This window comes from Pleurodeles waltl, chromosome 5 (genome assembly GCF_031143425.1).
Source record: "Pleurodeles waltl isolate 20211129_DDA chromosome 5, aPleWal1.hap1.20221129, whole genome shotgun sequence".
In the NCBI taxonomy this organism is placed as follows: domain Eukaryota; kingdom Metazoa; phylum Chordata; class Amphibia; order Caudata; family Salamandridae; genus Pleurodeles; species Pleurodeles waltl.
The window spans coordinates 1,373,568,630-1,373,581,099 of NC_090444.1; positions in this window are offsets into that span (position 1 = coordinate 1,373,568,630).

Genomic DNA, 12,470 nt, shown 5'->3' on the forward strand with positions numbered 1-12,470 from the left:
GCCAATTGAAATTGGTAAATGAAGTCACTGGCCTACAGTGACAAATTTAAAAGCAGAGAAAGCATAAGCACTGAGGTTCTGGTTAGCAGAGCCTCAGTGACACAGTTAAGCACAACACAGGCATACACATTACGTCACAAACTATGAGCACTGGGATCCTGGCTAGCAGGATCCCAGTGAGAGAGGCAAAACACACTGACATATAGGTTTCTATCTATGAGCACTGGGGTCCTGGCTAGCAGGATCCCAGTGACACAGTAAAAACACACTGACACACACTCACAAACTGGCCAAAAGTGGGGGTAACCATGCTAGAAAGAGGCTACATTCCTACACAACAACACCCCCCACCCCCAAGCAAATGACAATAAGGGTAATCTTGGCCAGTTGAGACTTTATTGTCTAAGTGGTGATAAGTGGAGAGTAGATCTTCAATAGAGTGGTCACTCCCTTCATCGTCCACTATATGGTTCTTTCCCTGAGGGGATGTAAACCACCCTGTTTGGAGATTTTTACCTAACCAACAGTGTGAGTGTAAATTCTCAGAGTTCCTATTAGTATGTTTTAAAGTTGGGCAGTGGGATTGGTCCACTGGACCTATGTCAAATGCAGAAAATGCTAGACAGGGATGCTGTTTCAATAAAGTCATAGCTGGGCAAAAACTTTGTCCATATGGCTGTAAGAGAGAACAGGGTTGCTGTTTCTCTTGAGTTGGAGCAGGGCAGGGCTGTTGTCCTATAAGCTCCACACCAGGACAGGGCTGCTGTCCTAAGTGTTTAGAGGCAGTGCAGGGCTGCTGCATTAACGTTTCTCTGGGAGGGTTGGAGGGATGTTCCATATTTACTAAAATGGTGCATTTTTGCACATCTGGATTAGTAGTTCCACAGAGAGGTACTTTTACCTCTGGGAGTCCAGATGTGGTAGCTGATGGCTCCTTTGGTACAGGTTCCACCCCAGGAGAGGTTTCTCCCACCACAGGAATGGTATCCTTAGTGGCACGGTGGGGAAGGGATACTTTGATACCCTTTTTACCTGTTGGTGGAGAGGGATCCTGAGATTTCAGGCCTTTTTCTCTCCTTTGCTTTTTCATTTCACCAAACATTAGAGGAATCAATATCTCAGGGATACCCAGCATGGATGCATGGGTATTAAACTCTACCTCAGCCCAACCTGAGGCCTCTAGGTCATTCCCTAAGAGACAATTTACAGGTAAGCTAGGTGATACCACCACCTGCTTAGGGCTAGTAACTCCACCCCAACTAAGTTGAACTACAGCTAAGGGGATTTACTGAGTGGAGTTATTGACATCAGTAACTTGATACGTCTGTCCAAGGAGGTGATGTGCAGGTGATGCTAGGTTTCAGTCACCAAAGTGATACTGGCACTTGTGTCCCTGTAGGCCTGAGCCTCAACACCATTTATTCAGATTAACTGCCTGTACGTATCCATGTTAAGGGGACAAGCAGCCAAGGTGGCAAGGCCAATGCCACCAGGTGTGACAGAAGCTGTCTTGGGACTGTCTACCCCAGTTTCTATTATGGTCCCAAAAGTGAACCCAACTACACCTTTAGTTTGACTATTGTCAGTACTCCCACCACTATTACCACAACTGCAAGGGGCACTAGAGTTTGATGTCTTAGTGGTGGTAGGCTCAGGGGCTTTAACTGTGCAGGACTTATCCCCTGGCCAATGGCCTTTATTTCTACACACATAGCACCAAGGCTTTTTCTGATTGTGTGAAGAGTTTGAAGAAGATGAAGAAGTTTTATCCCCAACCCCAGAGAAGTGTTTTGGACTTGAACATGGATCTCTGTGTTTACTTTTATCCCCATGCTTGTCCTGAGATTTTTCACCGTCTTTCTTCTTGCCATCCCTGTATGAGCTTTTTTGCTCACCCTTGTTCTGACCCATTTGTTTGCCTTCTTTCCCAATTCTTGGGGAGAAGTCAGATCTCAGTCCACAAGATACTGATGTTACAAGTCAGACACACAATTATTTAAGATATGCTCTCTCAGAATCAAGTTATATAGGCTTTCACAATCAGTCACCTTACTGCCATGTAACCAACCGTCTAGGGCCTTCACAGAACAGTCCACAAAGTCTGTCCAGTCTTGTGATGACTCCTTTCTGGTCTCTCTGAACTTAAGTCTATACTGTTCAGTGGTTAAGCCCAGACCATATAAGAGTGCATTTTTAAGAACCTGATAATTATCTGCATCATCCTCTTTAACAATACGAAGTCTGTCTCTACCTTTGACAGAGAAGGATAACCAAAGGGTAGCAGCCCACTGTACATGAGGGACCCTCTGAACTTTACAGGCCCTCTCAAGTGCAGCAAACCACTTGTTGATGTCATCACCATCCTTGTAAGGAGGGACAACTTTGTGCAGATTTCTAGAATCAAATGAAGGTTCCCTAACATTTGTATTCCTAAAACTGCTGCTGCCACCATGGGGAACTAACCACAAACCCTGCCTCTCTTTCTCCACAGCCAGGGATTCCCTGTCTAGGGCCAACTGCTGCTGCATTAGCTTCAGTCTGGCCTCCTCTAACCTCAGCTTTCTGAGTTCCCTATCTAGGGACTGGTCCTCAGGGTTAGAATTTTGTGAAGCCTCTGAAACAGAGGTAACATGAGAGTTTGCAGAGGCAGACCTATCTCTAACAGGGGCCACTCTAGTGACCTGGCGTAGGAGGCTGGCTTGGCTTATAGAGGCTACCTTGTGGTACTTACACCTTGTTCCAGGTCCAATTATCCGTTATTAGTTGATTAGAGGTGCCCTAGCATCTTAGGCTGATAGAGGTAGCTATAGCAGAGCAGCTCAGGCTGAACTAGGAGACATGCAAAGCTCCTACTATACCACTTATATCACTTAGCACTATGGGGGTCATTCCAACCCTGGCGGTCGGTGTTAAAGCGGCGGCCAACCCGCCAACAGGCAGACGGTAAAAAATATGGAATTCTGACCCTGGTGGGAACCGCCAACACAGCCCGCCACTTTAACACTCCGACCGCCACGGCGGGACAAACAAACAGCGCGGCGGTCACCGCCAACAGACAGGCGGCAGACAATGTACCGCCCACCCTATCACGACCCACCAATCCGCCACCTTTTCCGGGGCGGGAGCCCCGCCGATAAAAACACGGCGGAAACAGACCACGAACGGGAAAACGCTCACCTCTATACACTCCATGAGGAATCTGGACAGCATGGAACCCGAATTAAACATCCTACCAGCTATTGTCTACCTGCTCCTCTACCAGGAGCATGAACGCCGCCGCAGGAGACAACGGTGAGTACTGCACCTACGACACAGGGGAGGGGGGAGGAGAAAAGGTTACGGGCACACACATACGCGACCCCCCCCCCCCCAATTCCTACACACCAATGCAGAGCAACAACTCAGAATGACACCCCCCAAACCCCCCGGAATAATGCAAAGACAAAATATAAAGATCATTAAAATGAAGTATATTATAGTATATTTGAACTTAAGTGAAATATCAAATCTATAAAATAAATATATTACAACATTAACAATATATACATAGTCCAAAAGTCCGGCACATATTGGCAACATTCCATTGTTCGTGGGCCAATGTGCATAAACACATGGGCAAAGCCCATACACAAGACCCAATTCCATTGGAGAGAACACTGCTGGGGCATCAGATAATAAAACGACAGGCACCTCAGGGGGAAGGGAAGGGGGGGGCACCTCAGCCACATGAGTCCACGACGCCAGATCCACGAGGGGCCTCCATGCCCACGGCACCATCCTGGGCAGTGCAAAGCCACAGTCTCTCAAGTCTCTACAGTGGGTGGATTGCCCACTGTACCATCCTGGGAGTGCAAAGCCACAGTCCATCAGGTGGATTACAGACTCCACTGGTGATGGAGGAGGCATGTTGGCCAGAGTGCTTCGTGAAGCCCTGCCCGACACAGATCCGGCCCTGCCAATGGGCCAGCGGTGCTTGACAGGAAGGGCCCAGCGGAGCGGTGCTTGACAGGAAGGGCCCATGCTTGTGTGATCTGTGGTGCTTATGTCTGGATGAGCTGCCCTTGGGTGTTGATGTGTGTGCATGCTGGTCTGTAGGTGTGTCTGGGATAGGCAGAGGAACAGGGGAGTGGGACTGGGTTGAGGAAGTTGGAGGGGGGAGGCTAGACACAGGGACAATTGCTGCCGTCAGTGCTGAGGCCAGAGCGTTGAACGATCGCTGATGGGCAGCCTGACCCGAATGAATGCCCTCCAGGTATGCATTGCTCCGATGCACCTCCCTTTCTACCCCATGGATGGCATTCAAAAGGGTAGACTGCCCAACAATGAGCGTCTGGAGGAGGTCAATGATCTCCGCACTGAGGGCAGCAGGGGTAACTGGGGCAGGACCTGAGGTGCCAGGGGCAAAGGAGATGGCCGGCTTCCTGGCCGAGCGGGCACGGGGCGAAAGCTGAGGGGCTGCTGGGAGGGCGGAGCTGGTGCGCTGGGTGGCGGCTGTACCTGTTGTTGCGGTGGGCACGGATGGTGCCGCCACCACAAGGGAGCTCCCTTCCGAGGACGTGTCGGTGTCGCTGACATCTCCACGGGTCCCCGTTGTGGAGCTCCCCTCGCCCTCCGTCTCACTGGTTAAGTCCGAATCGGTTGCAGGGCCCTCCGGGGCCATGTGAGATGCAGCTCCCTCGTGCGCCGATGCCACTTCTCCTCCGCCTGATGATGCTAATGCACACATGAACAGGAAAACCAACAAAAAGGGGGGGGGGGAAGAAAGAAAGACATGTTGAGTGCATGCATTGGCGTCACCGTTGGCGGAGAGGACAGACACAGAAGCCCCCTGCACTACGCCGCGCACTCGGGGTACACTACTCTTTTATTGTGACTTGGCCTACAAGTGTATGGACGACAACTGCACACATAGGTGACACAGGCCATGGATATCTGTACTTATCACCCTACAGAGGTGGGGTGCGGGGGCACAGGCCCATGCTTAACGGAGGGGCCTAGCCTACAGAAACCTCCCTGGCCTAGAGATAGCCACAGCCCTCCTCCCCCACCCAGACACCTCCACTGTGCGCTAATATAGCAGAATGTGCTGATACTCACCCCCTTGTGTCTGCTGTGATGTCCTCACGCGCCCATCCAAATCGGGGTAGGCCACCGCCAGGATCCGGGACATCAGGGGGGTCAATTGACGACTGGCACCCCTCCTACGTTGGGAGGCCATCCCCAGCAGAGCCTCGGCGGTCTTTCTGCTCCCGCGGCGGATGTCCTCCCACCTCTTGCGGATTCCTGGACCTGAGGACCTGTAAAGGAAGGGGACCCAGTCCAAGAGTCCCCCAAGTGTCCAGGGGGGGCAGGAGCCCACTAAACTCGGGATGAAGGTGCTAAAGGGCTGCCTCCGGGTGGAAGAAGCCAAAAATTCTGCAACAACGGAAGATGCCAGGAACTTATCCTTTGGTCAGAAGATGTCCCACGGCGTGCTGGAGGATGCAAAGTTGTTTCCACGCAGAAAGACCACAAGCAAGCCTTGCTAGCTGCAAGAGTTTCGGTTGAGGACTTTGGGTGCTGCTAGGGCCCAGGAAGGACCAGGAGGTCGCCCCTTGGAGCAGGAGACAGAGGGGACGCTCAGCAACACAGAGAGCCCACGCAGAAGCAGGCAGCACCCGCAGAAGTACCTGAACAGGCACTTAGAAGATCTGAGGACGACGGTCGACTCAGAGCAACAAAAGAGGGTCCCACAACGTCGGAGGCCAACTCAGCGAGTTGGGCAATGCAGGATGGAGTGCTGGGGACCTGGGCTAGGCTGTGCACAAAGGAAGTCTTGCAAAAGTGCACAGAAGCCCGAGCAGCTGCAGTTCACACAGTACACAGGATTACTGTCTGGCGTGGGGAGGCAAGGACTTACCTCCGCCAAATGTGGACAGAAGGGCCACTGGACTGTCGAAGACATGTGGACCCAGCTCCTGTGTTCCAGGGACCACGCTCGTCAGGATGAGAGGGGACCCAGTGGACCGGTGATGCAGAAGTTTGGTGCCTGCGTTAGCAGGGGGAAGATTCCGTCGACCCACGGGAGATTTCTTCTTGGCTTCCAGTGCAGGGTGAAGGCAGACAGCCCTCAGAGCATGCACCACCAGGAAACAGTTGAGAAAGCCGGCAGGATGAGGCACTACAATGTTGCTGGTAGTCTTCTTGCTACTTTTTTGCGGTTATGCAGGCATCCTGGAGCAGTCAGCGGTTGATCCTTGGCAGAAGTCGAAGAGGGAAGTGCAGAGGAACTCTGGTGTGCTCTTGCATTCGTTATCTGGTGAGATACTCACACGAGAGACCCTAAATAGCCCTCAGAGCAGGATTGGCTACAGAGAAAGGTAAGCACCTATCAGGAGGGGTCTCTGACGTCACCTGCTGGCATTGGCCACTCAGAGCTGTCCATTGTGCCTTCACACCTCTGCATCCAAGATGGCAGAAGTCTGGGACACACTGGAGGAGCTCTGGGCACCTCCCCTGGAGTGGTCACTCCCCTTTCCTTTGTCCAGTTTCACGCCAGAGCAGGGCTGGGGGGATCCCTGAACCGGTGTAGACTGGCTTATGCACGGAGGGCACCATCTGTGCCCTTCAAAGCATTTCCAGAGGCCACGAGAGGCTACTCCTCCCAGGCCCTTCACACCTATTTCCAAAGGGAGAGGGTGTAACACCCTCTCTCAGAGGAAATCCTTTGTTCTGCCTTCCTGGGACTGGGCTGCCCAGGCCCCAGGGGGGCAGAAACGTTTCTGAGGGGTTGGCAGCAGCGGTAGCTGCAGAGGAGACCCCGGAAAGTTAGTTTGGCAGCACCTGGGCTCTATGCTGGAGACCTGGGGATGCATGAAATTGTCCCCCCAATACCAGAATGGTATTGGGGGACAATTCCATGATCCTAGACATGTTACATGGCCATGTTCGGAGTTACCATTGTGACGCTACATATAGGTATTGACCTATATGTAGTGCACGCGTTTAATGGTGTCCTGCACTCACAAATCCCGGGGAATTTGCCCTGAACAATGTGGGGGCACCTTGGCTAGTGCCAGGGTGCCCACACACTAAGTAACTTTGCACCTAACCTTAGCCAAGTGAGGGTTGGACATATAGGTGACTTATAAGTTACTTAAGTGCAGTGTAAAATGGCTGTGAAATAGCGTGGACGTTATTTCACTCAGGCTGCAGTGGCAGTCCTGTGTAAGAATTGTCTGAGCTCCCTATGGGTGGCAAAAGAAATGCTGCAGCCCATAGGGATCTCCAGGAACCCCAATACTCTGGGCACCTAGGTTCCATATACAAGGGAATTATAAGGGTGTTCGAGTGTGCCAATGAGAATTGGTAAAATTAGTCACTAGCCTGCAGTGACAATTTTAAATGCAGTAAAAGCATAAACCCTGAGGTTCTGATTAGCAGAGCCTCAGTGATACAGTTAGGCACCACACAGGGAACACATACAGGACATACTTTATGAGCAGTGGGGTCCTGGCTAGCAGGATCCCAGTGACACAGGCAAAAACAAACATACATACAGTAAAAATGAGGGTAACATGCTAGGCAAGATGGTACTTTCCTACACCTGGCCTCTAGGGGTGAAGGGAGCCCTACCTGTGTGTGAACCCTTACCACTATCAGTTATACTAGGGGGCTTGTTGACAGATAGGTCTGTGGAAGGACCCTCCCTAGGATTGCCATCTTGCTCCTCTGAGCTTTCCTGGTTGGAGTTATCCTCTACCTCTTCCTCAGTGCTGATTCCACGGTCAACCTGGAGGAGGAGATTTAAGAGGTACTCCTTATTGGGGTTCTGCCCAATCCCTAAATTTCTTTCAATGCAGAGCCCCTTCAAGCTTTTATAGTTTAAATTGTCATAGGTAGTCTTGACAGCTCTAGGGGTGGCTTCTACAGAAGACATATTGAAAGAAAAAAAGTTTAGGAAAGTGAGTAAAAAGTTAGTAGAATAACAGAGCTAACTTTTTAGAGAAAAGAAGAAAACTTTTCAGAACCTTGTAAAAACTTTTGAGAAGTTTAAAGAACTTTTAAGAAATTTAGAAAATTATTTCTAGGTATTTATTATATATGCTCTAAGTATTGGAGCAAGCTTTTCTTGTGAAAAGCACAGGTAACAAAGTGGTGAAGCAATTGCAAGTACTTATCCCACCCTTGTACCACCAATGTAGGAGGCTGGCCTGGTTTGTAGTGGGTACCTGTGGTACTTACACCTTATACCACGTCCAGTTATACCTTATTAGTGAAGTAGTAGTGTTCTAGTAGCTTAGGCTGATAGAGGTAACTATAGCAGAGCAGCTTAGGCTGAACTAGGAGACATGCAAAGCTCCAGCAATACCACTTACAGTTACACAGTACTTATACACAAACACTCAGTGTTACCAAAAATAAAAGTATTTATTTGGGTGACACAGTACCAAAAATATCTCAGAGACAATACTCCTTCTGGAGGTAAGTATTATACACAATGTATACACTAGACACCAAAATTAGACAAGTAAATAGTCATAGAGCAATGCAAACAGTAGGAAATGCTATAGAATGCATTGGGAGAAAATAGGTCTAGGGGCAACACAAACCATATACTAAAAAAGTGGAATGTGAATCACAAATTCCCCCCTAGACAAGTGTAGTGCGTCCAGAATCGCTGGGAGAGTAAGAATACAGTAAAGGTAAGTAAATTACCCCAACCGAGGGTCCAGAAAAGCAGGAGTAAAGTACTGCAATTTTCCTTAGGACACACTACACTTCGTTTTCGGGATTCTGTAGCAGCCAACCAAGTCTGCAAAGAACAACTGCTGTACTATTGGACCTGAAGACCTGCAAAGGAAGGGGACCAAGTCCAGAAGTCGAAAGAAGTTCCAGGAAGGACAGGAGCCCCTGCCAACCCAGAAGAGGGTGCAAAAGAAGAGTCCCTGGTTAGTTGAAGACTGCAGAAATGTACCCTAGTAAGATGCCAGTGGATTCCTGCATGATGCAAAAGATGTCCCACGGCGCGAAGATCGTTGCAGATGAGATTTTGTGTTGGAAGGCGCCAACAAGCCTTGGCTACGGCAAAAGTGCCTTTTTCGTCAAAATTGCGCTGGATGGACCAGGAGGGACCTGGGGGCCTCAACTTTGTGTCAGGAGGAGGAGGGTGCTGTCAGTACTTTAGAGAGTCCTCAGGATGCCATCCAGCACCCCCAGAAGCCACAGGATCTGGGTTCAAAGGAGCAGCAAAACGCGGTTGTTGCAGCACAACAAAAGAAGGTCCCATGCCGCCGGAGCACAGCTCAGAGAGTTGAGCATCTCAGGTTGGAGTGCTGGGGACCTGGACCAGGCCGTGCACAAAGGAATTTTGCAAAGAGTGCACAGAGGCCTCAGGAGGTGAAGAAGACACAAAACAAAGGGGTACCATCATTCTCGGTGAAGGCAAGGTCTTACCTATTCCAAATTGTGTCAGCAGAACCTCAGGACAGTCTATGTCGATGATGTCCACCCTCTGTGTCCTTAGGAGCATCCTTGTCACCGTGAGAGGAGTCCCAGGGTACCGCTCATCGCCTTGGAAGGTGCCTTCTTGGAGCAGGGGAGTGACTCTGTCACTCCACTGGAGATTTCTTCTGTCCTTCTGGTGCAGGATGAGGACAGGGAGTCCCCAGAGCATGCACACCATGGAAACTGTTGCAGTTGCTGATTTGGAGCTGAGGTTGCTGAAGGAAAGTGTCTCTTGTAGAAACTTTGTTGCAGTTACAGCGTTTCTTGGAGCAGGCTGCAGTTGATCCGAGGTCAGAGGATGCTGAAGTTATTGCAGAGGATTCCTGAAGGAAACTTGCAAGCAGAATCTGAAGAGAACCCACAGGAGAGACCCTAAATAGCCCTTAGAGGGGGATTGGCTAGCTTATCAGGTATTGACCTATCAGGAGGGGTCTCTTACGTCACCTGCTGGCACTGGCCACTCAGAGGCCTCCAGAGTGCCCCCACACCTTGCAAAGCAAGATGGCTGAAGTCTGGGACACACTGGAAGAGCTCTAGGCACCACCCCTGGGGTGGTGATGGACAGGGGAGTGGTCACTCCCCTTTCCTTTGTCCAGTTTCCGGCCAGAGCAGAGGAGAAGGGGGTCCCTGAACCAGTGTAGACTGGTTTATGCAAGGAGGGCACCATCTGTGCCCTTCAAAGCATTTCCAGAGGCTGGGGGAGGCTACCCCTCCCCAGCCTGTATCACCTATTTCCAAAGGGAGAGGGTGTAACACCCTGCTCTCAGAGGAAATGCTTTGTTCTGCCTTCCTGGGACTGGGCTGCCCAGACCCCAGGGGGGCAGAATCCTGTCTGTGAGGTGGCAGCAGCTGTAACTGCAGTGCAAGGCTCAGAGAGCTGGTTTGGCAGTACTGGGGGTCCATGGTGGAGCCCCCAGGATGCCTGGAATTGGCTCCCCAATACCAGATTTGGAATGGGGGGACAGTTCCATGATCTTAGACATGTTACATGGCCATTTTCGGAGTTACCATTGTGAAGCTACATATAGGTATTGACCCATATGTAGTGCACGCGTGTAATGGGGTCCCCGCACTCACAAAGTCCGGGAAAATGGCCCTGAACTATGTGGGGGCTAGTGCACGGGTGCCCTCACACTTAGTAACCTTGCACCTAACCTTCAGCAAGTGAAGGTTAGACATATAGATAACCTATAAGTTACTTAAGTGCAGTGAAAATGGCTGTGAAATGACGTGTGTGTTATTTCACACAGGCTGCAATGACAGTCCTGTGTAAGGGTTTGTTTGAGCTCCCTATGGGTGGCAAAAGAAATGCTGCAGCCCAAATGGATCTCCTGGAGCCCCAATGCCCTGGGTACCTAGGTACCATATACTAGGGACTTATAAGGGGGGTCCAGTATGCCAATTGAAATTGGTAAATGAAGTCACTGGCGTACTGTTACAAATTTAAAATCAGAGAGAGCATAAGCACTGAGGAGCAGAGCCTCAGTGGCACAGTTAGGCACTACACAGGCATACACATTAGGCCACAAACTATGAGCACTGGGGTCCTAGCTAGCAGGATCCCAGTGAGACAGGCAAAACACACTGACATATAGGTTTTTATCTATGAGCACTGGGGTCCTGGCTAGCAGGATCCCAGTGACACAGTAAAAACACACTGACACACACTCACAAACAGGTCAAAAGTGGGGGTAACCATGCTAGAAAGAGGCTACTTTCCTCCACCCCCTCACTGAACTTAGAGGAGGTCATTTAGGAGAGACGGAGGATACTCCAGGCGGCTGCGGTGATTTGCAAACTCACTCTATCCTCTATCGCAGATGATGAGGATTCCTAGTCCTCAGGCGAGGAGGACTCTGCTACTTAAGGCCTCTTCCCCGGGGGCTTAAACACTCTACCCATGGTGATCCCGCAAACAGCAGACGTAATCCTTTAAATTTACTCGTGTTATCTTTTGTGCACGGTTTCATCTCCCAGACATGGTGTGGTCTTCAGATTTCTCCCAGTGGTCAACATACTGTTCCCGTCCAATATGTGTCACCAGGAAGCACTGATGATTTGCTCTGTATATAATCTAGAGGCAAGATCCATAATCCCATGGCCGACATGGGATGTCACTGAGAAACCCCAGCCCACATGCCCCCCCCCCCCCAATAGCTATGTCACTTATGAATCCTCAAAGTGCTCCCTCCTGGGGTTACATGGAATTTTATTTCTCTGGTCCTTCAATTTCCCCAGTGTGTTACGTGGGTGGGTATGATGGCTGTCGGACCCATTTCCAACACTGTCATACACAGGATATGGCCTAAATCCAAACTTCTCATGTCACTGCCCGTCCCGTAAGCCCAGCCCTTTCATAGCAGTCCCCCTTTCTTTACAAGTTTGAGCAGACGTGCATTGTAACGTCGGTATTACATGAGTTATCTTTTTTATGGTTGTCTTTGTTTGGTTTACTGTTATACCCAGAACTCGCTTGGTTTACATTAGTCAGGACAAGAACGGCCTCGCTCCACCAGGGTGGAATGAGCTCTCCCATACTCAAACCCCATTACAATGACTGCTACTAATATCATAACTTGGAATGCCTGAGGGGCAAATACTCCTTCTTGCCGATACACTTCTTATTAATATTTACGATGCAGATAAAACACATATTGCTTTTCTGCAAGAATCCCACATTACCCAGATAGAGGTACTGTGGCTACAGAAGCGTTGGAGAGGGCAGGTATATTCCCTAAACTACTCCACCTATGCCCGAGGGTGATGGTGTGGTTTAAGGCAGGTGTCCCCTTCACAGCCACACACACAATCTATGTCCCAGAGGGAAGATATCCCTTAGTGTAGGGCCAACTAGATGGCTGCCAACTGCTTCAGCACGCTGTCCATGAACCTGGCATGGTGAAGTGAACTCCCCTGGTTCATAATAGTGTCCTCAATGTGGCCCTAGTCTGCTCTGTTCGTCCTCTGCCCCACACCACAGCAAC